This window comes from Halichoeres trimaculatus, unplaced genomic scaffold (genome assembly GCF_033239565.1).
Source record: "Halichoeres trimaculatus isolate MK-OKI-2021-1 unplaced genomic scaffold, fHalTri1.1 fHalTri1_scaffold_16, whole genome shotgun sequence".
NCBI lineage: Eukaryota > Metazoa > Chordata > Actinopteri > Labriformes > Labridae > Halichoeres > Halichoeres trimaculatus.
In genome coordinates, this window is record NW_027437194.1 from 10,729,016 (window position 1) to 10,756,295 (window position 27,280).

The 27,280-nt window shown below is 40.7% G+C and overlaps 1 long non-coding RNA gene across 1 annotated transcript; it reads right to left on the reverse strand.

Annotated features, from left to right (window-relative positions):
- Positions 1-14,667: 14,667 nt before the first annotated feature.
- LOC141805143 (uncharacterized) lies at positions 14,668-26,980 on the reverse strand. Its single transcript, XR_012599694.1, has 3 exons — positions 26,887-26,980; positions 23,468-23,559; positions 14,668-14,818 (listed from the first exon to the last, which is right to left on the reverse strand). It is a non-coding gene; the product is annotated as an uncharacterized LOC141805143 (long non-coding RNA).
- Positions 26,981-27,280: the final 300 nt, after the last annotated feature.

Consider the following 27,280-nt stretch of genomic DNA (forward strand, 5'->3'; position numbering starts at 1 on the left):
ATCCTCATTCATGTCCTGTTTCAAAGGAGGAAAATCCGCGCTGTGCCACACACTAAAACTTTATTCCTCACATTCTCCAGTTCCTTACATCTGTGAACGACGACAGAACAAACTATGAGTGTAACGATTATTTAAACCGTGCAAAAACTGGATGTATCAGACTCTGATTTTAGTTTCCAAAGCCGTGTTATGAGCATACATGGATCAGCTGCAGAGGAGCGAGCCCACACTAGTTGGTTAATTTGATAACAGCCAATGCCTTGGTTTCCCCTTGTGTTTCTACAGAGCAAGGTCCTGTTTGTACTGCACAGAGCTCGTAGTTATCCACTAATGAAGCTTAGCGAGAAGCGGGATTGAAGGGAACTAGCAAATCATTGCACAAATCTTCAGTCAAAGAGCAGCAAGTGTTGGATGATTGCTGTCAGATTTCCTGCCTCACCATCAAGAGAGCAGCAGGTGACAAACCTGTGCAATATTAATTAAAATAAATGGTCATTTTATCGGTGCCACGTGCTGCAATCTCTTTCAGGAAGGCTAAAAAAAAGCCTGAAAGTAGCCAAAAAAAATAAGTATCTAAATCCAACAATCTGGCTGTATGAATAGAGGAAATGAACTATAGAGACTCAATCTGTGACATCACAGATTGGTGTACATCTCAATAATAAGGGCATCAAAAAACTGACAGCAATGAATCAGAAAATTCAAGCGATGTTCTTTGCTCTTTAGAGAAAGATTCTGGTTGTAGAGTTGAAAAAAAGTGTCTTAAAAAGACAGTAGCTGAAATTTAATGTGAGGGGGATGCCTAAAAGCTCCCTGCTTTCATTCAGAGGCCACGCCCACTAACTCTCCTTCTCTTTAGCCCTAAAGGCTTTTGCACACTTAGAAACTTAGGTATGTAAATTCTATCCAATGTTAGGTCTATCAGGTCTGCACAGTCTTTCTGAAACTTTTGTCTGTCATTATTTTTTTCAGAACAGGTCCGATTTTTTGCTTTTTTTTTATTTATTTTTTTTGCATCTGCCCATCTCGTTCCTGGGTACTTTGACTTTTCAGGGACATTTTAGGCTACTTGCAATGTCAAATTTTCACATTTTCTGACATATTTTCTCTACATATTTCCGATGATGTTTAGTTGACGGATGAAGACTTGTGTATATACCTGTGTGTGTGAGACGGTGTGTCTGTGTGCCAGTGCCTGTGTGTGCACGCCGCGCATACCTCAAACATACTGACAGCCGTTGCTCAGGATCAGTTGCTTGATCACGGTTTGATGACAAGGTGTCTGTGCATGACTTTTTTTTATCATTAGGGATCCAAGAAACACATCTAAAAAAAACAGACTCAGTGTCCAAAGACATTTAACCTCCTATAAACCAGTGAGCTGTTAATATTTATTGGGCTCTATGGGGACTGACTCACTGCTGGAGATTGACTCTAGTGGACACTCAGGAAAACGCAGTTTACCTTAACATAGGCCACATTAGAGGAAAGTGCTTGTAGTAAGGAGGGATAGAGAGATAGTATCCAAAAGCCTTAATGAAGGGAAACATGGCCTCATTGCAAAGAAACACAATGTACAGTTTCAGATACTCTTCTCATTAATCCGAAGCTGTTTTTCTTTGTTCTGATTTGATGACAAAATGATCTCAAGCTTCTGCTAATCAGTCTGACCACACACTTAGTCTCACTTTAAATTCTCAGGATACATTTTCCTATATTATTATGTGCAATGATTCATTACCAGAATGTTATGTTGGTGTAACAAGTAGCTGTAAGTAAGTACAGTATACTTATTTGAGTGACATATTGTGCTGCAAAGGATGATCTCTGGACGAGGTTAAATTGTGTGGATACTGAAGAACAGGTTGTGCATCTGGCATTTGTGAAATTTACTCCATCCTGCTTTTGGGGATTTTTTATAATTTTTATTGGTCAGCACTCACAGGTACATTAAGAATTGGCTTATTTACATTTGTGGTTTTCATGATTGGGCTAATAGTACGAAGCTCTACCACAGCACCAACTCGGGACACTGTTTACCATCCTCTGTTTGTGTTTGTGTGTGAAAAGTGGAAATAAATATAAATGGTTTGCTTACTGGTCATCAGATATCTTAGGCTCACCAGTAACTGCTTCAGTGTTTCAGTCTTTTAACTTTAGATTTGGGTATTCTTCAGTCTTTCTCCATCAATGCTCCTCGTTTTGAAGATTGAGATTCTTTTAATGAACGTTATTTCCTCCGCTGCCTTTGAGCATCTGTAGAGTCAAACACAACAGGAGTGTGCACTGTGCTGTCTGCAGCAGCTCCTGTCTCTTTGTGTTTAAAATCTATTAGCATCAAAGTAAACAATGATACACACACACACACACAGAAGTAGCAGCATGTTGCAAGCGCACGTGTGTGTGTGTGTGTGTGTGTGTGTGTGTGTGTGTGTGTGTGTGTGTGTGTGTGTGTGTGTGTGTGTGTGTGTGTGTGTGTGTGTGTGTGTTGTAGTGCATCATTACTCAGCCTCCTTTAGGGTTGCTATTACACAACAAATTTGCTAGAACGTTTCCCTGATTACAGCCTTGGGGTGCAGAGTGTACAGATTGTCTTTCTGTGTGTGTGTGTGTGTGTGTCTGTGTGTGTGTGAGTGTATGTGTGTGTGTGTGTGTGTGTGTGTGTGTGTGTGTGTGTGTGTGTGTGTGTGTGTGTGTGTGTGTGTGTGTGTGTGTGTGTGTGTGTGTGTGTGTGTGTGTGTAGGTAAAAAAGAGGTAAAGGACTCCTGACATGTCTTTCAGCAAAAGCAACAACAATAAACTGTCTAACCCTGTATGACTCCTGACTCTACTGAGCATGCTCAGTGTCCTCTTTGTATAAATGTTTACTTCACACGTTCCTCTGTGAAGATGTTTGTGAATTCTTCTCGGACTCCATGTCAGTATTGTTTTGGTTTCCACAACAGTGCATGCTGGTACAATTTATTTATCTCCACAGTCATAACCAATTAGTCCGCAGAGCAACGCTCGGCTTGAATACAGAGTCAGAAACAGAAAACAGGAAACACAGGACACAGGGAACACATGAAACAGGAAATATAGGAAGCATAGCTCAGAGGTTTAACTTAACCATAGACTGTATAAAACATGGACGTAGTCTCACCAACATCACTTGTCTGTTTCTGAAACGGAAAATGAAGCACATCGGCCATAGTGGCCATATTGGTAGAGGCAAGAGCTTTGCCTACAGCCATAGGGCGTTTTTTGAACCAGGCTGTAAATAGGTTCATTTCTGCTTTAAAATTTGGCTTTTTTTGGCTTGGTGTGTATGTGACTTCCGCTACTTCTGGAGCCAGCCTCAAGCGAACACTAGAGAAACAGCAGATTTTAGCACTTCCGCATTGTCTCATATTTCCAGACCGGAGGTTGCCGCTTGGTCTTAACTCACCCATCTCTTGTTAACATGTCTCTTTGACATTTTCTGTTGTATCTAGGAAGTAAAAATATGATTTGCTTAAATACATTTGGAGTGGGTGTAAAGTTTCTTTTACAACCACCTATTTAACAGCTAAGATAACCATAAATGTTATATCCTGTCTGAAAGGGTTAAATACATTTTACAAGAGAACTCTTGATGAATACTTCGATACTGAAACTTGACTTCAGGAAACTCTTTAAACACAATGAGAGAGGACAGATGTGGAAGCACTAAGGGTGGGGATCACAATCACAAAGGCAGGAAACACATGAGGTCAGGAAGTGAAGTATCCTGAAGCTAAATTAGAAATATTACTACAAAATAAAACAAGACTAACTAAAGACCAGACTGAACTGAGAAGTGTGAGCTAAACATAAATGACGAGACATGACCTTGAGTTACTGACCACAAGTTCTCAGTCAGGTTGGGATCAGGTGAGCAGGAAGGCTAGATCATGAGGGAGTTGTCTTTAAAGCCCAATAACAAGCGCCATGTGACCCTAATAATGACCCTTCTCATCTTGTCTTGTGGAAAGGTCGGGACCGCTTAGAACTCACTGTTACTCCATTCTGGACCTAGGAAGGACCAACAAGTCCATCATCACCCAACATAATAACACCACTGCCTTGATGACGTGACAGTCAGCTCATTGGAATCCAACCAGACCCCCTGATCTGATCCTTCTAAGGTTTCCCTTCACTCATCAGTGGAAACATGTGGTTTGTGATTAGATGATATTAAAAAGCTCTGTAGGGTCAAATATAAAGGAAATGAACTGAAACTGACTTTCTTCAAACATCAACGTAGTTTGGGTTGTACGCAAACCTCTTGATCCATTTCCTCTTCATGACATGAAACCTCCTCGCATGCCTCGGTTTTTGAACTCAGTTTTGAAGCTACATGCTACATACAGCCTGAGCTCCAACATCCATCCTCCCCCAAGCTCTCCATCATCTTCTGCTCCACCCATCCTCTCCTCTATCTCCCCTCCTCAGCCTCCTTCATCCCTCCAGCGTTCCTCGGCTGCTCCATCAGGCCCGTCCCAAGCAGCGGGGGAGAGACCAAGGAGGCCGAATGAGTGACTCTATCTGTACCATCTGTAAATCCTCCACCGAGGTTTCTGGATTCATTTCATTGTTGTGTTTTTTGTTTTTTTGTGAGGAGAATGGAGCTTTGTGTATGGTGTGCGTACATAAATATATATTATTAAATACACATATATTTGTGTATGAGGCTGCGTGTGTGTTTGCCTGGAGGGAAGTTTCTGCCGTGTAACACAGTCTGTGTGTGTGTGTGTGTGTGTGTGTGTGTGTGTGTGTGTGTGTGTGTGTGTGTGTGTGTGTGTGTGTGTGTGTGTGTGGGATCGAGGGTTGGATATCACAGTCAGTTTATCAGCAGCTGGCTCTGATTGGAATTGGGCCTGAGGACAGGAAAGTAATATAGTGTAGAAGTGAGATCTCCTCTCATCAGATCCCAGGGCTCAGTGTGTGTGTGTGTGTGTGTGTGTGTGTGTGTGTGTGTGTGTGTGTGTGTGTGTGTGTGTGTGTGCAGATCTCTGATAGGCTGCAGAGGTTACGGTTCAGTCTGTCTGTCACTTTGTGTGTTTGTTCCTGTTTCTGTAAAGTGTTTTCTGCACGAGCTGCTGCTCCTCCCACACGTCAGCAGAGAGGAGTCTGCAGAGAGCCGAGCTGAGGAGATAAAGAATAAAAACACCTTTAAAGTCCTCCACTTGCTACAGTCAGTATTTTACATTTATTATTTTAAACATAAAGTCCCAGATGGCACTGCAAAGTCTCTTCAAAACGGGATGAAAAACAGAGAAACATAAAGCTGCGGACGTGAAACACACATATGCAATGCTGGCTGTTCTGCAGGATCCTGCTTTGGTTTTGATTCCTGTGGAATTTCACCAAGAAAGATGAGAAGGAGACTTTATTCGGATCTAATGAGAGAGGAGAGTTTTGGGCTGCTGAATCTCTGGACTAGAATGAATGAATCACCATTTCCGCATCTCTCAGGATAAGAGATGTCTCTTAAAGATACCTCTGTGTCCAGGAATTACACAGATTGCTCTTTCAAGAAGAAATAAAAATGTAAGATTTGAGATTTGATGTGAAGAGAAGGATATCTGTTGCCACATGTTGCATGAAATAAGAGATTGATGATGTAAGATCTGACAATAGAAGAGAGATATGCGTTTGAAGATCTCAAAGACGAGATATCCATCGACATATTGTGCAAGAGTCTGGGTGTGATAAAGTTCATGCTGAGATGTAAGTCTCTCTGAGTCCATTATTTTATACCAAAAGCTCAAAAACAAACATTCATTAAACTGTGTATACTGAGGGAGTCCAGGAGGGAGATGACATATCTGCATAGCCAGATTTCTGCGTGATTAGAGATGATTTTGTTGTCTGATCTGAGGTAAAAGATATCAGGGTTTAGTCATTGTTCCTGGAGCTCAGAGAGAAACACGTCAAAGATCTGGTAAAAACAGAATTTTATCACTTTTCATAACTTTGAAACATTAGCAAAGTGTGTCAGTTTCTCTCTTAGGCCCATGCAAACACAGGTTCATTGTTGTAGAATCGATTACGCAATAACGCTCTTCTTTCTGCTCATCCTGACAAGAACATCTGTCACCTGATGAAGACAGAGCTCACATTAAACTGATTTTAAGTTATTTTCAATACCTGAAGTTGTCTGGAGGAAGTGACTTTAAAGGTTCTCAAATCTCCTAATGATCTCCCACCTTCCTATTTCTCTGATTTAATGATTTTTACCCTTTTATCCATTTAAAATTTATTTTTTTATCTTTTTATTTATAGTGATTTACTTGACTTTATATATCAACTTTTAATACCATATTTTTTATTTTGCTGTAGCATCTTTTTCTCTTTCACTGCTTTCATTTTTTAGTTTTTTTTTTAAATAGCATTTATCTTTTTATTTGTTTTGTTTAGTTTTCAATACAATAACTATTATTATTATTATTATTATTATTATTATTATTATTATTATTATCAATTGAATTTTTTATTTTTTTTAAATATTATTATTCTAACTATTACTTTTGTTGTTACTCTGTATGCAAAGCACTGTACTGCTCTGTGTTCCTATGTTCCTGTGTGTGTAAGCCCACTGATTGTCACTAGCCACATATACATGGACCCAAATATTCCGCTTGCATTCGGTTTATTTGCACAAACGGAAAGTATTTCACCTGTGTATACACCTCATTCCAAAAGAAAATTACCACATTTAATCGGTTTCACACGCGTGGAATATTCCTTCCCCCAAACCCCCCTCATTTTCCCCTCAATTTGTTTACGTTTGTTTACATTTGTTTGTGCATGCCCCATTGACTATTCTGTTTGATTATAGTGGCGCATGTAGACCAGAGATTGGAATATTCCTTTCCATGTAAACTATTGTTTTTGGAAAAGTCATTAAGAAAGATTTCATTCGGAAAGACGAAAAACTCCTCATATAACCCTTCTGATCTCAGCCTTCAAAGCTCCCTGTGGTCCGCAGTGGGGGGAAGTATTTAGTTTGGGGACCACTACCTCTTTGATCTTCACAATGATCAGGGACTATCTTTTTTAATTTGGTGATATGTTTGATATTTAATCATTTATGGTTATGATTAAAAAAAATCTCTTTTTGTGTGGTTTAAGGTGTTTTTTCAGTGAGGGTCTTTGTGAACTGTTGTCACTTTACAATCACTTGTCTAATCTCGATCAGAAAACTGCTGAAGGAGCTGTTGGCAGCTGATTTCTGGAGTAAACAAACCTCTCAGCAAACGTCAAACCTGAAACAAATCATAAACTGTGATTTTCCTCAGCTGAAGGTCAGAGAGACAAGATGTTTCTGAACAAAGAAGAGCGATGTTTCAGGAAACTGAAGCTCGTACAACACAAAATGAATTATTTTAAATGTGCACTGACCTCTCTATGACTGTATTTCCATGCACGCGTGGGTGTGTGTGTATGTGTGAGAGCCAAATTGACCATCAAACTGCCTATTATATTCCTCTCAATACAGATTGATCAGTAGCTCCTGCAGGCCGTTATTAGAGTTACGTAACAGTCCATTGATGAGCAGCTGGAGCTGAAATCTATCGCTCTGTTTGCCCCATGGCCACCATCACAGAAAGGTCACAGGTCAGTGCCCCCTCTGACGGCGCTGAGTGACTGATTAAGTTTATGATTGGGTCAGATGGCGGAGATGATTGACGGGTGTGATTGAGCGGCCTTTAACTCTGACAGAAATCTGTTTGTCCTCTGAAGAGACCTGAAGCTTTAACCCTTTTAGCTATGAATGAATTTGGCATTTTTAGACAAATTCAAATTTTCTGTGCTTTCCTTTTGTCCACGTTTCCTTCCAACTACATATTGGCTGAAAGAGCAACATCTCAGCTTTTAGAAACATTGGAATTTTTCTGATCGCTCAAACCGTTTGGGAATAACGCTCATTAAAAATGAGCTTACATTAATGTGTCAGTGCCAACACATCCAGATTTAAAGAGTTAACCTGAGATTATTAAACTAAACTTCAAATGTTAACACAGTATGCTGGATTAAACAGGATCTAAATGTGTTTTCAGTGATGGATTATTCTATATTAATTATAATAGTTCACTGAACAGTTCCTGCTGTTAGACCCCAGCTCTTTGAAGCCCATCTTCTGTGATGGCTGTGTTGGAAATGCTGACTCAGCCAAACTCTGGCCAAAGTTCCTGGACATGTAGAAGTAAGTACTACCTCTGAGCAGGAGCTTCTCCAGGGAAGATTACACACCCATTTGACTAAATTAGTGAAGCTGCGTTTTGACCATCAAACAAGGGTCTTAATTTAGTTCTGGGAGATAGACTAAACCAGGGGTGGGCAATCAATTTTTACCAGAGGCCACATGAGAAACCTGAAATGTGTCAGAGGGCCACCAACTTTCTTCCATTGTAAAATGCTCTAAATTAAACATTTTGAATCGCTGGTACTTTAAATCAGAATACAGCACTCTGTAAATATTTATATTAGGTTACGTGGAATTGTGGTGTATAGGTTAAAAAAGAAAACAAAAACAATAATTTAATCCTGAAATGATAGAGAAAATGTCTTTAGTTTTTCCCTTTGTCAATCTGTATCATACATAAGCTCACTTTTACCAACTAAGAGTGCTGGCAAACTGCCAACACTCCTGAATATGGAGGTAGTCTCCCATTTTTTTTAACCCTTTCTCCAGCTGTTCTCCTGGCTTGTGATTTCTCCTGATTGTCCCCCAACTTTAAGTACACTTCTGTGATCTTTAATATGTTTCAAAGTCAATCAAGTTCTGTACTTTGGCATTATATCGAAAACTCAAAAACCATCCACCCCTCTCTCTTAGTTGGTTTAATCCAAAGATGCTGCAGGCGACCTCAGAGACAGAGACAGAAAACTGTGCTGCACTTGTTGATGAAGAGTTTATCAGAGCCTTAGCTGTTTTCTATCTTTCTTTTTTAGTGTTGACATGAAATATCGTGAGTTAAACTAACGTAGCTCTGCTCTAATGTAGCATCCTCTCCAATAAGGAGAATTTAGAGCAGCGTGAATCTTATAGTGGGAAGGCTGACCCTAAAATAGTAAAACGCTTTCCTTAGAACAGGGGAGAGTTCAGGTGGAGGAGACTGAGCCAGTGAAAGAGGGAGAATTCAAACAGCAATGTCTTACACAGTGCCTGTGATAGATGAAGTATTAGGACAGGTGCTCTCGCACAAGTTTTGTTTATGATTGGCCTCACATGGGCCGGACAGGGACGTACAAAGGGCTGGATGTGGCCTGCGGTAGTTTGCCCAGGTCTGGACTAAACCCTGGAAATGACCAAATTCCAACTCTGGTTTGTGCTGAGTTCCTTGAAAGATTCTTTCAGAAAGTTCCTGCTGTGAAAAAGGACATGAATAAACATCAGTAATGCAACAATAATTGATGCAAACTGCCGCTGAAAGCAAAGTTAACTTATCTCTGATGTTGAGTTTAAGAAGAAGTAAATCTAGTATAAATCAGAGTCTCTAGTTTGTCGTGAACCAGCTGAAACAATCTTCATCTCACTTCTCTGTAACAACTTGTTCACTCATGTTCTCGTCTCCTTTCGGCTCCAGCTCTGTCTGAATTTCTGTTGTTACACAATCAAATTAAATTTGAGGTTTTGTGCTCAAATGAACTCCTGAAGTGATTCTAAAGCCATCATCAGTAATTATACTGAATTACTGTAATCAAGCTGTCCGATACTGATGTGATAATTTCACATCCAGACGTCCTGAACGATCAGAACAAAGTGAAGTATGAAGCGAAGGTAGACACGGGCCTTCAGAGCCCACTGCCACAGAGAAATGTCTCCGACTCAAACTAAAAACCCCTCACACACCTGTTCATGTCAAATAAAGCAGCAGAGAGAAGAGGTTTGATGTAGAGAGCTGTATGGGAACAGTTAAGACAGAGACTGAGCGTGTGAAGTGTAAATCACAGTGCGGTGTGGAAACTGTCAGTGTCCATACAGCGCAAAAACACAGAGCTGCCAAAAAAAAACTCAGAGAGGTTCATACTGATCATGTGATGATAAAAAACAAATATTTACAGCTCCAGGTGCCGAGCAGCCTTCCCCAAGAGGTGCATTGTGGGAGGGAAGAATCCTCATCAATACTAAATATCTGAACATATGGTTTCTGCTGTCTTGCTGCGAACGCATAATGATGTACCACGTATGTCTGATCATCCGCCAGTTTTACAGTTACAGCTGCTCTATGTGATGATATAAATACACAGTATTTAGACGGACTGGAAAGAGGAGAGAAGACATAATAAGAAAACTGTTACTGTATTATTTTTATTATTATTCATCTACGATTAACAAGAAGAGACTGACTAAGATTTATAAATCTCTTCTCTGGGAATGTCCTCGCCATCACTACTTTAACTCAGCTAAAAGCGACGGTATCTCATCACACTCCTGATTGTATCTGAGATATTTTGGGGCTAAAAGTTACAAAAAAGGTTTAAATTTCTTGAAGAGATTGCTTCAGAAGTGGGTGGTCATGTCTGCAACTTTTAAATCCCTGATGCATCAAAGTGTGTCCGTGAAAAGATCAGTGGTGTGGGATGGGGAAAGACAACTCTCTCCAACTGCACATCTAGAGAGGAGAGACATGTCAGGAAAAAAAAAGAGAATAATCTGACAGGTATAGTAGTGAGTAATGTAAAAAAGAAAGACAGGCTGCATTGTCTTTATTCTGTCCCTCTAGATCCATGATCTTTCCCTGGTGTTTTAGAAAACTTTTATTCCAGCCTGTCTGAAACACTTTGTTTTGCTGTCTCTTTCAGGCTCCCTGCCCATAGACTGTATAAAGAGTGGACAGCGTGGTTCCACCATTTACCATTGTACGGTTTTAAAGCCAAAATACCTCCGTCACAGGCGCAGCCACTGAAGCAGTGGTGGAGCCAGAGTCTGCGCAGTAGAGACGATGAGGGATTCTGGGAAAATCTGAGTGGAGCCGGTGACAAAAATAATATATATTTTTTTCTTTTGAGAGTCTAAACACTTTTTGACTCTACCTCCCGACATAGTTTACAATCCCTGAAAAAATACACAAGAACGGCAGCTGTCAATCATTGTTAGACGTGACGTAAAACCTTGTTTTTAACCTTGTATAACGAATGAAAATGAAACTTTTCAGAAAAAAAGAGGACTTGAATACAAGGCAGCCACGTAAGAAACATTTCTATGAGGTGCATTAATTTTTTTAAAGTTTGACCACAGCCCATCTGGAATGACTGGGGAGATGGATTTTTTGACCTATATTTCAGCCAGTCACCAGGGGGAGCAGTTTTCGTAGTAACCTCACTTCGAGCCGAGCAAGATGACGCCAACTTTTTTTACAGTTATGATTTGTTTTTTGTCCCTGCCCCACAAACCCTCTTCCCTTTGATAGGCCAGCCCTTTAGAGGGCAGAGCCACGGCCAGATCTTGGTGTTTGAGGCCCTTAGCTCTTCATTGTGTCATAACAATGGGATCCTCAAGTGATGACCTCATCACTCCAGCAGGTCTGGTGGAAGTCTGATGAAGATCTGGTGATATTATTTTTAGAACAGAGTATTTTGATCAGTTGAGAGACAGACTTAGGGATTTCTACAACTTGAGAAAAAAATAAAGAGGTTTGAAAATCTGCACAGGCATCCTGTGTTTAAAACATGTACCGATTTTAAATTCTGCAATTCAGTGATCTGAATTATATCAGTGTATCAGTATGAGAGAATGGAATTATTATGGGATTTTTGTTCTATTCGTTTTTGGTTTGTATCATTTCCGATGTGTTGTGACCCAGATGTTGCTGACCTTTGTCTCAGGGAGGCCAGTCTTAAACTGCGCGGATCTTGAAACCTGTTCACAGAGATAGAGAAGGCGACATACAGTGAGTGACATATAAATAGACCTCTATGGTCGCACTAGAACAATACCCTGTTGTTATTAAGCAGTTGTTTGAAGCTGGTAAGACCCATAGACTGTATATAGAGTGGATAGCGTAGCTCCGGCATTTACCATTGTGTGGTTTTGAAGCCAAAATACCCCCTTCACAGGTGCAGCCATTGGCAGCAATTGCAGCCAGAGTCTATGCATTAGAGACGATGAGGGATTCTGGGAGAATCTAAGTGGAGCCAGGTGACAAAAATATATATTTTTTGTTTTCTTTCAGGAGTCTAATCACTTCATGACTCTACCTCCTGATATATTTTACCATCCTCGAAAAAATGCGAAAAAAACGGCAGCTGTCAATCATCGTTAAACCTTACGTGAAACCTTGTTTTTAACCTTGTATAACTAATGAAAACGAAACTTTCAGAAAAAAGAGGACTTGAATACATGACAGCCAAATGATATCTTTAAATCACCACAACAATCAGACGTGAGAAACATTCGTACGAGGTGTATTAATTTTTAAAAGTTTGACCACAGCCCATCTGGAATGGCTGGACAGCCAGATTTTTTAACTTATACTGCAGCCAGTCACCAGGGGCAGCAGTTTTTGTGGAGACCTCAATTTGAGCCAAGCAAGTGGACGTCCATTTTTTTTACTGTCTATGGGTAAGACCCACACAGACATTTCGGAGACATTGCAGGACATGGGTGTCCGAAGATGCTCTGCAATGAGAGTCAGACATTTCTACATCCAACACAACCTCAGGCGGAAATGTCATGTTACTGATGCCTCGTAAAGCTTCCGCTCTTTAAAAAGCACGTACATGTCCGTCATCCTTGACAAAAACGTTAACTAATAATAACTGTCTATCGCTATTGCGCTGCTCGATTCACACGTCAATGGAATCACCCGGTAGAGACTGACTGACTGACTTTCCTGAGAAAAAATAAAGTCAAGAACTCCCAGGTCACAACACATCGGAAATGATACAAACCAAAAACGAATAGAACAAAAATCCCATTTTCCCGTTTATTTACCCTACCTCAGCACCGTTACTGTGAATAAATGATCAGCTAAATGCCCGTTCAGTGATTACATCTCAAACTGTGGAGGTCTCTGTCTTACTAAGAAATAAAGTCTAAGACTGGAGCGTAATAGCATCTGCTCATCTCGGCTGTCACTGGAGGGAAACTTCTGTAACTCCTCTCTTCACCATGACACCCAGACACATGCAGCTACAAGTCAAAGACACGTGATAAAAAAAAGAGCATGTCTGAGTAAATGAGAACTTTCAGCTCATATCAGTCAAACCAGGACACAGTCAGAAAAAAGTTTCTCTGATGTCCCTGTTTAGTTACCTGGATGGAAACGCTCTTCAAAGTGCTGCTGGGCTGCTTTCCAGCCAACATGTCATTTTATTAATAGATGTTTACTCATCTGTGTGCAGCTTTGAAAAGAGTCTAAAGTCAGACCTTCAGTAGCTCCAAATCAGGCTTTGATTGGTTTACATGTCACTCCAGATGGATGTGCAAACAGGGGTGTGGGAAGAAGATTTACAAATCCTCAGTGAAGACGGTAAGAGCTGCTAAATGGGAAGAAATGTGAGGTTAAATGTTCCCTCCTGGTGTTAAAATATCAGATGCTGAGAAAACTCAAACAGGTTTGACGAGTGAAAATGAAGTATTTTTGGTAAAGAATACAAACAAGCCCATAAAAACTGATCTAACCTGCACTTTAGAGGCCAGAGAGGCTGGAGCTGAAGTTAAAACTAGCAAGGCGGCTTTAAAACGTTCATTTCTGTTGTTTTCTGCTGGAAACTCTGAAAGATGTGTTTATCAGGGAGGCCTGAGGCAGCACCACCGGGAAATGAACTTCAGTCTCTCCCTGTGAGCCGCCCACACAAGAAACACACTGAAATACGCTGAAACACAACAAAACTTGTAGAAACACAAAGAAACACACTAAACTCACACAATGCACAAAGACACATACTGAAGCACACTGAAAACTAAAGCGTCTCTTTTCTCACTTACACCTGAGTATCTCATTCACCTGCGTTAAAAGCAGAAACAAAGCGCCCTGACCTTGGTCAGTCAGTCTGAAAGTTTGGAGTTGAAGATGGACCTACTTAACGTCAGCCAGAGGGAAAACGTCCTCTGCGCTGCAAACATTCTGCTCATGTAAAACACAAAGAGTCTGAAACTCACAGAGAAGTCGAGAGAAGCTGCAGTCAGTCTGCTAGAGGACATTCAGTGGATCCGTCTGTGAAACACAAAGAACAGACCTCATCACGGTCTCACAGCCAGTTAAAGGTCCCATACTATGCTCCTTTTCTGCAGTTTAATATGGATCATTGATGTCTTCATGAAATGGTAGTAACATGTTTTGGTTCAAAAAGCCAATAAATCAAGCACAGCAGCATTGTTTCCAGGCTCTCATAGCCCCTCTGTTCAGAACGCTCTGATTTAGTGGGCGTGACCTTCATATGTAAATGAGCCACCGCTGATACCGCCCTGCTCTTCTGCGTCACTGAGAGCGGCGCCACAAGCTCCAAGTGCACAATGTTTAGAAAACAGCAAAGCTTGATTACCGTAACATTACACTCTAAAACAACAGGCTAACCGCAGCTAAAGTTAGCATCTTGAAGCTGACACAGAGACAGGGGGGACACTGAGGAAAAGCTCTTATATCTGCTCCACAGCACACAGCATTTAAAATACTCACACTTCCAGGGTCAGAGGTTTGTTGGAGGATGGTTGGTAATGCGCCTGGATTCAGGACCGGTCTATTCACTCGCCCTCTGTTGTACTGTCCAAAGTTGGATGGATTTCTCTCCAGCAGCAGGGAGGGGAGTGGGCGGGGAGGGGGTTTGGGGTTATCTGCTCCGGTGGACCAATCAGGTCAGACTTGCTCTAGATTGGTCAAAAAAGGAAATCGCTGACATCAGCAAATCCCGACAATTCCAAACAGCTCGTTTTAGGTCAGGATTTTTCATTCACAAGCACTACTAAGTACAGGTTTTGTTATTAAATATCACATTTTGTGGGCGGAAAGCCAAAGACCCACAAGTTTCACAAAAAAAGACTTAATAAAGTGATTTTTGCATAATATGGAACCTTTAAATATCAATCATTTCTCTTTCTTAACCGTGTAAGCAGAGAGTCAGACCTTTTTAGTCAAATTTAAAAAAGCACAACAAAAAATCAAAATAATAAAAAAAATACAACAAATGAAAAAGCACAACAATAACTGAACAAAAAACAACAAAACACACAAAAACAAATCACAAAACACAACAACATATAAGAAAACATAAGAGTAAAAGAAAACATAACAACAGAAGTTATTAGAAAAAAACTATCATAAGAGAAAACACAACAAAATACATCCACAATCCAAAAAATTAGAAAACACAAATTTAAAGGATACACAACAAACTCAAAACACATGACAACTCATCTGAAAACACAATAACAAATCATAAAACACAACAATAAGGAAAACAATATTTAGTCATTGTGATGGATTATTGATGATCTGAGGAGCTCTGATGTTTGCTCAGATTGTGAAAATAGGACAGATACACGAGGCTTGATTTAGTGTTAAGATATAAAGATGTCACAACCTGACACACGTTTGATCGTCTGTGTTTACAGCAGGGATGGATCTCACTCCACGTGCCCTCAGTTCTTCCCTCAGTCTGTTTCTTCACGGCTCACAGCAGGAAACAGATTCTGAGGATTTCCTCTTCGTTGTTTGATGTAAACGTTTAAAGGGTTTGAGGGACGACGCTGACTCATGCTGGGAGTGATGTTTCACTTTATGACTCACTTTGTTTTATATGCCGTGTTTTGTATGATGGGATGTTTTTTATTTGGCTGAATCTGTAGTTTACGGTTCATATTTTAGAGAAGAGTCTGCTGTGGAGGTTTGTAAGCATAATTCATATATAACACTCTGGATTTACACTAAAGTTAGAGTGCTAAAAGGCTAAGCTAACACAGAGAAAACCAAAGATGTCAATGCTGGTGTCTCACCTGTTATTCTACCTTTGTTTGCTACCAAAGGGTTATTTACAGACTGAAGCCCGGAGGTCTGAAGGTTTCCTCTGAGCAGAAAAGCGTAAATGCATCAGACTAACTAACCTTCTGTGCTGCCCACGACCTCTAATTAAAATCTGAACAGGAACAAGCCAAACATGGTCATCCCTTTAAACCCACCAAATCAGGCTGAATCAGGCGTCTTCAGAATGATGCGTTTTATCCTGTTCTCCAGTTATTTCAGGCTGAGCTTTTTAACACCATTCATCATGTTTCCAGCACAGCTGGCTCCTGGCTTCTGGCTATATCACAAACCTTTTACCTCCCTGTCAGCTGAAGTAAAGCCCTCTCTCTGCAGGCAGTGCCCTTTTTGGTCCGCGCTGTTTCTTTGGTGTACATAAAATGTTCACCAAACAAATTTAGCTCCCTTGTGGCAAAAAATTCAGAGCATTTCTTTGACCTGTTTTAGACCTTTAAAAGTGATCCGATTAGGCTGGAAAAGAGAATAAATGATCACATATGTGCATCAGAGGCATGCATAAGGGAGCAAACATGGCTGTAGACATAATCTAAACCATGATAATCAAGTCTTAAGACACCATTTGTGGTGTTTTCAAGTAAATAAATACGCATGCATCTCCAAATCAGATCTTACAACCAACAAATCTTCACCAGATCTTCATACGGCTTGCTGAAATAACAAGGTCACCACATAAGGATCTCCTAACTGGCCTCAAACACCAAGACCTGGGCTGTCCAATCAGAGGGAAGGGGGTTTTTGGAGTGGGGAGCCCTAAAGAGTTGGTAGCTTTAATGAAGTGTTTCAGACAGAGGCTGAAGTAAGGCTTTACTGAGCAGCATTGAGCTTTAAATCATGCAAAAATACTACGGGGGCACCAGTGGGACAGAATAAAGACTAAAAAAAGCACAACACCCCCTCTTTAAGTAATTAGAAATAACAAACAGCTGTTATCTGTTAATCACTGACCAAAAGAAGACAAATATTGTTTTTGCACAGGTTTTAACTTCACTCTGTGGGCTTTTTGCCGCGTAAAAACATCATTTTGAGTGTGTCAGTAAAGTGTGTGAGGTGAGTCAGCCCAGGTCTCTGCCCTCTTACAGTGACAGCTTTATTTGGTCAGCTGAAGACACACTCCCTCCTCCTCCATCCATACACAGCCGGACCTCTCTCAGTCTGGGCGCTTGGCTGGGAGTCTCTCAGCAAAGTTGTCACAACAGCGTGTTGGTCTGCGGGCTGTGTACTGAACGCCACGACCAGAAAATGGCCATCACTGCTCGGCTTCAGCACAACAAATTACTGAGAGCTGCTGGCAGCGTCCATGGCCTCAAACACTTTCTGCCATTTCAACAGCACGCTCACATTTTGATGAGCTCTGACAGCCGCACAACAATACCTTACATCACCCATCAGAGGGGGGCTGCCCACAACACACACAGCACGCTGAGAGCATCAGAGCGTGTGTGTAAGAGCGTGTGTGTGTGTGTGACAGAGAAAGAGAAAGAGCAGCTGATGAAGAAGGTAAGCGAAGGTTTTTTCCGGTTTCATAATCTTACAAAGACGTGGAGTTAAAGTCAGCCTCTGTTTCCTTTTGTTCTTCTCACAACTTTGTCATCAACAAAAAAAAGTTTTTACCTTTTATCTGTTCCTTTGGCAGAATTAGAGGCATGCATTCAATATTTTTTTTACCAAAACAGAAAAAGACACCTGCTGTGGTAGAATCCAGAAACCTTCTGTTAACATTCCTGCAGGACTTTGCAGCATTTCTGCACACACACAGGATTGCGTTGTCACGGTGATCCTCATCGTGACACAGTGTTAATTTCTCTCTGTGTGGAAGCGTCGTGCAGACGCCGCATGTACTCTCCTGGGCTGAGGCTCAGGAGGTGGAGGGGTTTGTCCAATTATTGGAGAATGAGCGGAGGAGCCCAGGCTCCCCCTGGTCTGCATGCTGAAGTGTCCCTGGACAGGAAGCTGAACCTGAAATTGCTCCTGAAGAAGTGTGTGTGTGTGAGAGTGTGTGTGAGTGAGCATCAAATCAGATCCTGATGAGCAGGTTGGCATTGTGCATGGCAGTCTCGGCCTCCAGAATGTGAACATGAGTGTGAAAGGGGAGCAGGTGTCTGCAGTGAAGATGGTGCAGAGTATTTTCAGTCAGGTTACCTTTGATGAAAATAATTCGAATTTGCATTTAATCTCATTTTTAAAACACGCGTTGAAGCTTAAATCCTAAATGACTCAGTTAGCGGGTTCCTCTGAGCCACACATGGACCTGGCTGCAGCAGCCAGCCATGCACACTAACATCCAAGGGCATGCGCTTCTTCTCTTCTGGCTGGTGGAAATAATGTGGTTAGCAGTGTCCAGTCACGTCACTGTTTCTGTCCCAGCCAAGAAAGAACCGTAGCATCCTGCTCCACATTAGCTCGCTCATCCAGAATATCTAAATACTGGACCCAACGTGGGTTGAAGGTGTTTTTTTCCTGGAGGATTCACTGGATGGCAATTTTTTCCTGCCATGAGAATCTTGGAAGGGTCCTACAGACCAGAGCGCCAGCTTTTGATGGAAAAACTGATGGTTGCCTTTTTCCAAATCTGTTCCCATCCTTATTTATTAAGCTCTGTGCAGAATGGAGCTCTGCAACCTGCTCAGCATATGACACATTCAGTCTACAGATCCTGGATTCAGAAAGACAAACCAGCTCAGCCTACTTTGCTGAAGATCTGCAGGTTTTTCTGGCGGCGTATGCTCCTGTTTCCTGTTTCTTACATCCAGGTGAATGAGAGCTGATCCACACGGACCTGGTTTTATTTTGCATCAGTATCAGGACCAAACACATGTAGAGTTTGTTTGAATCCAGCAACAGTTTCAGAGTGAAAGAAAAACCTGTGCACACACACTCACATACACACACTTGCTCCATGCTGTCAGATGAATGTAGTGTACATTCCCACGGTGCATCAATTTAGTGTTAGCTGCAGAGAAAAGCGAGCGTTCAATGAACACACCGAGCTGACGGCGGGTCAGAAACACATCATGGAGACCTCAGGGGGTTGATGGAGTTTCTGACTGTGGACCAGCAGAGTCCAGTTTGTGCTTCTTCAAAAGCCCTGGACCTGCAGGGACAGGGACATGTTCAGCCCCATATACAGGGGTGAGCAAACAAGCAGCAGAAGCGTGGGAACACATGAATATTAACTTTTAGAGCAGATTGCTGATAAATATAGAGTCACAGTTTATGAGCATGTGACCTGGAGGCATATGAAGCAGCACAAAATCTCAGGAGGAGGTTGTGAAACAGCCATAGATGCAGCCAGAGACGCAATTTATTTGTCTGTAGCAGTCTGTTCTGACTGCTATGGTGAGCCATTTTAACATTATAAAGCTAAGTTTGACAACCTGAAATTAGCATTAGAGATACCAGCAATGTTTCTGACTAGTTGTAATCACATTTTGACAAGGCAAAAAAAGAATCAAAGATATCTCAAACCTAGTCAAAATGACATAGAAATCTGAAATTCTGGTTAGGCATAATGCATTTGCAGATATCTGAAATGTTTCTTTTTTATTTGAAAAAATAAACAAAATTGAATTACAGATATTGGTTACTATTATATATCGGACACTATTGTAAATGGCTGAAACTTAACCTTTTCTTAGGGGCGGATTAATGCACAGGCTCACCTGGACTCCAGGGGCTTGATTTGTATCCTATGCAATCCCCGCCTGATTCTCTCTCAGCTCTTCAAAACAACAAGAAAAAATCGTTATTATTCATTCAATGTAGTTATTTCTATTTCATTTAGTATTTTTTAACCAAAAAAAGGATCATTTAAATTTTTATATTGACTGTTTATTGTCAATTTCCTGTTATTTATGCAAATTGTGCATATATTTTCTTTTAAGAAATTAAAAAAAAAAACTTATTCAATGTTTTTATGTTGACTGTGATTATTTCAAATTTACTGCAAACAAAAACAAATATTTATACTGATATCAAGAGGTACACAAGATGGCACAAAGTGTGGGCTTGTTTCTTTGGAGCTGGTTGCTTATTTCTGTCGTGAGATCTGGCAGCATTGCCTAGAGCATGTGCCTGTGGGATAGCATGAACCGTAAGAGGGGGCCCACAAAAAGAAAAGCCTAGGGGCCCATGACTACCTTAATCCTCTTCTGCCCACATTCACCAAAAAATCAAACCTGACTCTATTGTTTTACCTTTATTAACATTTACGGATCTAGACCTGTGCATGTTTTTGTAAAGTGTCTTGAGATAACGCTTGTTATGATTTGGCGCTATACAAATGAAGACTGATTGATTGATTGACCTTTTACCCATTTCCACATGACTGTTAATGGGAAAGGATGATAAGGAGATGCCCAAGTTCTCAGTTGATCACCAATTTATTAACAAAACGCAAAGAATGTTCAGTTACAGAGCCTCTAGGTTCAGCTACACTCCCCTGACCACAACATGTGCTGGGGCAGTTCACAAAATCTGAATCCATCTGTCTTTATCAGAACCCATTTACAGTATCTAACAGAGTTTTTTTATAAGAATGTTGGTAGAATCACCTTTGGATGGTGTCTCTTTTCATTGGCTGTTCTCAAAGTTTGAGCGCCATGTCATTCCTGTCTTTGGGGGAGTAAGGTACCAGCATTCATCCTCTCTTGGGGTAAATCACCATCTGTGGACACACTCACACAATCACACTGTGTCCTGCATATTTTTCATATCAGTATCTGTTTTTCGGTCCCTGTTTCACAGGCTGTAAATGTCAAGTATTCACACTCTTTATTAAGACACTGTGAGCAGTAGTTAAAGCAGAGTGTATAATTGAAATTATATAAATAAGTGGAAGCTTAACCTTTTATCTGTGAACATCCCATTCCTTTATACAGGATGATCTCTCGCCTCCCTGGAGCTTTAAACCATCATTTATTGTTCATCAGCACAAAACCACCACAAGCACATTTTATTATCAGCATTAGAAAAACACATTTACAATAGCCAAATATTCTATCAATACCCAGTCTGGCTTTGAAACATTAAAAGGCTTGTCATAAACTTCAAATTTCAATAAATGAAAGCTGAATTTAGCAGTAAACAGTTTGAAACTAACCACATGCTGTCATGGATTAGCTCTGTGGGTCTGCAGGAGCTGTTTTGTGACACCGTGGAGGCTGGTTTAAAAAAGTTGTTGTGGGTTTTCAGCACCTCAGCTGCTGAATTGCTCAAACTAAAGTAAAGAAGAAAAAGAAGAAAGAGAAACTTAAAAGTGGACTTAACAAGCTCGGGCTCATCTCTATTCCCTGTGGTGTTTCCCTCAGCTTAATTAAACTGATCAATGCTGCGTCAGGTCTCAAATTCAGCTGTTTTTATCTTTCTTCATCTACAGGTGGGCGGAGGCTCAGCTCCTCTCTGACAGAGACGCTCTTCACTAAATAAAAGAAAAGACTGGATAAACTGGAGGAGTTAAACTCTGCTTCTTCTTCATTATTTTTTGGGTGTGTTTGTGGACCCTCCAGCCCCCAGGAAAAGAAGAAAAACAGTTTAACACTTCTGACCCATTTAACTGTTATTTCTAGTGCATGTAAATCTTTAATTTCTCTAAGCTCAGGTGAGATATGACAACTCACAGCTTCATCTTTGCTTCCTAAAGTGGGTCTGAACTTCTTTTCCTGGATCCTCTGTGTTTGCTCTATTAATATTTCTGATTTTCTTGGAGTTATCTGAACGCTGCACATTGGTTTTGTCACATTCTGCACACTCCTGTGATGCTTGTCACTTTCACTCACTGTGACAATAAAAAAACACATCCATGAATCCTTTTCAGGCATCAACACTGTGTATGCGTGTGTTTGTGTGTGTGAGTGTGTGTCCGGTGTGTTTGATAAGATGCATGCAGGCAGCGCCGCAGTAATAAAAGCAGCACAGAGGAAATCCTGCTGATGTTTGTAACATGCAGGAGAGATTTACCTGACGCATACCATGCAAAAATCTACTTCATTCAGTTGTTTTTTTTTATCACCAAGGAGGATTAAAGATATGTTTATGGTGTGTGTGTGTGTGTGTGTGTGTGTGTGTGTGTGTGTGTGTGTGTGTGTGTGTGTGTGTGTGTGTGTGTGTGTGTGTGTGTGTGTGTGTGAGTGTGTGTGTGTGCTGACTTCACACAGGAGGAAAATTGACTGCAGTAACGCTTCCTGAGAGAGGAATCAAACCAGAATCGGCCGCTCTGAGAGCCGTGCAGAGCTTTACTGTGATGATTTATCCATCTGTCTTCAGCTTCATCAGTTTTGTTTCACTTTCAGGGAAGGATTCACAAAGCTCTGATGCTGTTCAGTCACAAAAACAGCCAAAAACTCTCTGCAACTCTGTGCAGTTTGACCCCATTTTCACCACTTTTGAGTCTCTCAGCTCAGGACAATCAGTGTGTCTCTCCATCCTACATCCCACTGCTAGGGTTGTGAGCAACAGTTGGCCTCAGTCTTCTTCTTGTGTTTCCTGGTGCTTTGTTGTTCACATTTCTGCACTCATACTACGCCCTGTTTACACAACATTTCGTTTCACCCCAAAATGAAAAAAAAAAAAAAAAACAGTTAAAGAAAAATGTGTTTCCACAGAAATGTTGAGAGACTGAAAACTTCTGCTGCAGCATTTCAGAAAAAAAAGTTTCTGTTTCAGGTCGGCTAATACACGTTTACTTGTAAATGAGAGGCAAAAACACAATAATACTTTTGTGTTTCATCCTCAACCCATTTTTGTGCAATCAGGCCCTTAAATTAACATTTTTAACTTTAAAGAGGGGGTATTGCCCTTTTTATTTCTATTTTTCTCTCTGTGATTTTTTTTTTTTTTTTTTTTTAAGGAAACCCCTATTTCAGCATGTCTGAAACATTTTATTGTAGCTGCTGTCTCTTTAAGGCTCCGTGCTCCACAAACCCCCTTCCTTCTGATTGGACAGCCCTCTGGAGGCATGTGGTGGACTTTGATGTCAAAGGCCTGCACTTTTAACATGTTATGGACCAGTTAGGAGACTGACTGGAACGTTACAGTGACACAGTTGTTGTGTGATTAAGATAGGATAAAGAAAAGGTCAGAGGTCAGCTGAGACTGTCACAGTTTTTGGATGATGCACGAGGATGAAATAAAAGAGGAAGAAGAGGAGGAAAACGCAGCTAATTTCCTCATACTTTCATCTCAATCTCCTTCCTCCACCCATCAATCCTCGTCTCCCTCTGGACCACAATCTCCTTCGCCTGATGGAGTCAGAAGGGCCCACCTGTGGCCCCAGCATCTTTAGTCCCTCCTCTTCCTATGAGTCCTCCTCTGTTGACCCCTACCACACGTCCTCTCTGCTTTAATAACGCCCTTCCTCTTCCTCCTCTAAACGCCTGTTAGCTCCTTCCTCTTTCACCCCCTCAGTTTTGATTCTCTCCTCTGTGTGTGTGTGTGTGTGTGTGTGTGTGTGTGTGTGTGTGTGTGTCTGTGTGTGTGTTCACCGGAAAGAAACAGCTGACTTTCATCCTCACACTCTCATGTCGTTGCTTCCTTGAGCCCCTCGTCGTCTCTGTCTCTGCCGGCTCACAGCATCCTGCAGGGAGAGACTTTTCTTTAATAAATTACTCAGCAGGTGTGTGAGAAGGGACACACACACACACACATGCACACACATACACACACACACACACACACACACACACACACACACACACACACACACAGAAAGAGAGAGAGACACAGACACACACAGACACACACAGACACACTAACCGTGCAGCAGGGGAAAAGAGCGTCGGAGCTGTTCTTGTGTCAGAATATGAATACACTGTCATGTGGAGAGTTTAACAAAATTTCACTTCTTTATATAAGCTGATAAAAAGCTTTTAATTATTCTAGTAAATGTGTAAGGTGAAGTACCCCTAGGAGAACTATTTACCAGTAAAGGAGTGCAGACTTTATGACTGTGCATGTTAAAAAAATCATAAATGAGTCAATTTCCTGAGTAAATTAATTCAATTGCATTCTCTACAGCTGTTTATCCATGTTTTGGGGGGAAATGTGGAAATTTAAACATATCAGCCTCTGGTTTTATCATTGATGTGGTCCTATGCTGCCCCCTGCAGGTTGGGAGGTGTACAGCAAGTTCACAGCCAGAGAGTAACAGTGCTGGAGGTGGTAAAGTAATGGCTGTAATGTGAAAACACATTTGAATAAGAAGAAGCCAAAACAAAGATGTATTTTAACTAAAATACTTAATTTTCCACTTTCTGCTCAAAAAAGACAGAAAGTACTCCTTGGCTTCCATGACCAAATTCAAAGAAGAGACTGCAGGATTTACCTAAAAATAAAATGCCACCTTTTACAGGTATAATCCTGCTTAATTGTCTCCTATGGGCCTCTATATGTGTGTGTCAGTGTCCGCGTCAACCTCAACCCTCTTCTCTGCCTGTATGTTGATGTTTTGGTTGTGTCAGGACGTTTCTGGGCAGAGAGTAAGCGTGGTCATCTCAGCCAATCACAGCACACAAAGTATGCAAGTGATTTTCCATGTTAATGATAGCAAGTTGACAAAACTCTTCAGAGCACCTACAAAAGTGGGCACGGAGGGATAAAAACACAAGCAAAGTAAAATGTAACGACGAACAGATGAAGCTTTTATGAAACAAGGGTGAAGCTTGGCTCAACTTTCTTTTGCGTTCTGCGCTTGAAGAGCAGCTTGGGACAAAGAGCGACGCAAGTTGGCTTTCTGCTAACCAGGTTTGTGTCAAATAACCCAGTGATTAGCTTGTGCTAACATGCCAGTCAGGTGCACGGCTCTTGAGTCTCTCCCGCATACAAACACAATGCTACAGGTGTTTGCTGGGCTACTGAATTTGTTCACATAGCTTGTGGTTAATCTATATCTAATCAAATTTAATCACAGAAACCATTTTTTACAAATATTCAACCTGGATTTCCAAAGGGGACTTTCTGGAGTTCTGTCTGTTTATATGGAGGAAAAACAGCCAATTCACACATTCAGTGTAAACTTTGTGCTGCCATTTCATACTGGATGTGTCTCTGGAGCACAGCGTACTCCATAGCAGCTGGATATGCGAGTATAGGGTTATGAGGTTTTACACCTCCAAGATTAATTTTAACATCAGTTTTCCTCTAGATCTGACCTGCTGTGGCGTAGTGCATGTCATAGTGCGTGCCATTACACTGCACTAACGCTGTATGTGTGAGTTAGGGGGAACAGCCTCAAGACTGATACTAAAGCCAGTCAACAGAGGGAGCTTTTGGTTTGTTGGCTTCATTTTTAAGAAGCTGTTGAGTCTTATCCTCTTTTTCTTTCAATTGTTTGTAATTTTCTTTCTGTTCTGTCTCTATTTTTGAATCACTTTGTGCAAAGACGGTGCACAATAAAACAAAAAGTTGATGTTGCTGTGATGTAAACAATAACTTTTCTGTTTTTTTCTGTTACTAATTTGTTAAACTAAAGAGGAAGTTTTGCCTTAAGGAGCCTCATGGGTGGGTAAATTACTCCTTCAGGGCCTCTAACTTTAAGTAACCTCAATGAACGTTTGGTTGGTACAATTTCCTCCACCTTTACAGCCTCCTGTGCACGCGGTGAGAGAGCAGAGCTCCATTTAACACCAGGGTATTAACAGGTTTATCTTCAGCTGAGATCAGGGATGCTTCTGTTTGTGATGATGAAATGTTAAATCCAGCAGAGCTCTGTGTTTGGCCGCCGTGCATCAGGAGGCATTAACAAAAGGTCAGCAGTGAAAGGAGCACTCTACTGCTTTTTAACAGCAGGTGAGAAAAGGTTAGAGCTGTGTGATGACAGCTTTTAAGCTCCAGAGAGATCCGATGAGCGACAGTAAACTGTGATGAACAGCCTTCAAAGACAGCACGTAGAAACATCTTTTCAGCGCTGTCAGAAAGTACGCTCTGAATGTGCTGCTAATGGCTTTAAATGTGTACTACAGAAGCGTTTATCAAAAGAGAGACATGATAAAAACCTGCAGTTAAATGTACTCAAATCATTCATTTACTCTAAAAAAAATCTCACTTATTTATTTTATCAGCTCACACACACACACACACACACATACACACACACACACACACACACACACACACACACACACACACACACACACACACACACACACACACACACACACACACACAAAGACAGACGCACAGAGCAGAGACAAGGCCACTAAGAGTTAAAAAAAAAAAACACATTCAAAAAGAGACAGAAAAGCAAAACTAAACCACAAAAGAGTGTGCAAATCATTCATTTATATTATCAATAACCCAAGAAAAACAAATTATCCAGGACAAAATAATCATCAAGAGAGATCACTTCAGGAGCATGAAGATAAATGGAGACAAAATGACAAAAATAGACGAATTAGTTGTGAAATAGTTTGAAGTAAATCATCTTATAATGATAATTAGTGACTTTGTATGTTATCAAACACTGGTTTGGAAAAAAAAACAAACGTAACAGTGTGTTTTCTTTAAACCAAAAATTCTTGCGCTGACTCTGATAAATTTGCTCTTTGCTTTCTCCTTAGCTGCTTAAAGGTGCTGTATTAGAATGATTTAAAATGTTTCAAAGCAAACTTTAATGTGATATGATAAAGTGTTCTTGCTTTGCCCTTATGTTAAACTTCTGTGAAATTTTGTTGTGCTCGGGTTAGTGCGACTTTTCTGCCATCAGGTGGCCAACATTAGAACTTACAACTTTACTTTGAAATGTTTTAATAAAAAGAAAAAAATATATGGTGTTTTCAAACTTGTTTCCAATTTAAAGAATAAGAAAAATAGGATTAGGTGCACAGTTTTAAATTTCATTAGCAATTTTACCAAAATCTTTATCATTAAAAACTTGTCTTATATTTATAAAGGATGAAAGTCTCACCTTAGTTTTCCGAGGCACATTTAACGCAGCACGGATCACCGCCCGTTCCAGGTTTTAACGGGCAGCATCGAACATTTCACGATCGTTCGTCTACAGAAAGTGATATTTTCGTTAAATGTTTTAGTCAATTTTGAGACGCGTAAACATATTTCGCAAGGGCGTATCAATGCCTTCATTCTCGCTTTTGTTGAAAAACAGTTTGAATTAGAATTCCTGTTTCGATTCTACTTTTCTCTACTTCCGGAACAATGAACAAGAGCTGCTTCGGCTGTTTGAAAATAACACAACGCCTCCTGGTGGAGGGGAGAACCATTACAACGCAACACAACAGCAACAATAAAAAGAAAACATTAAAAGAAGAGAATATTTTGTCCAAATAAAATTAAAAAAAATG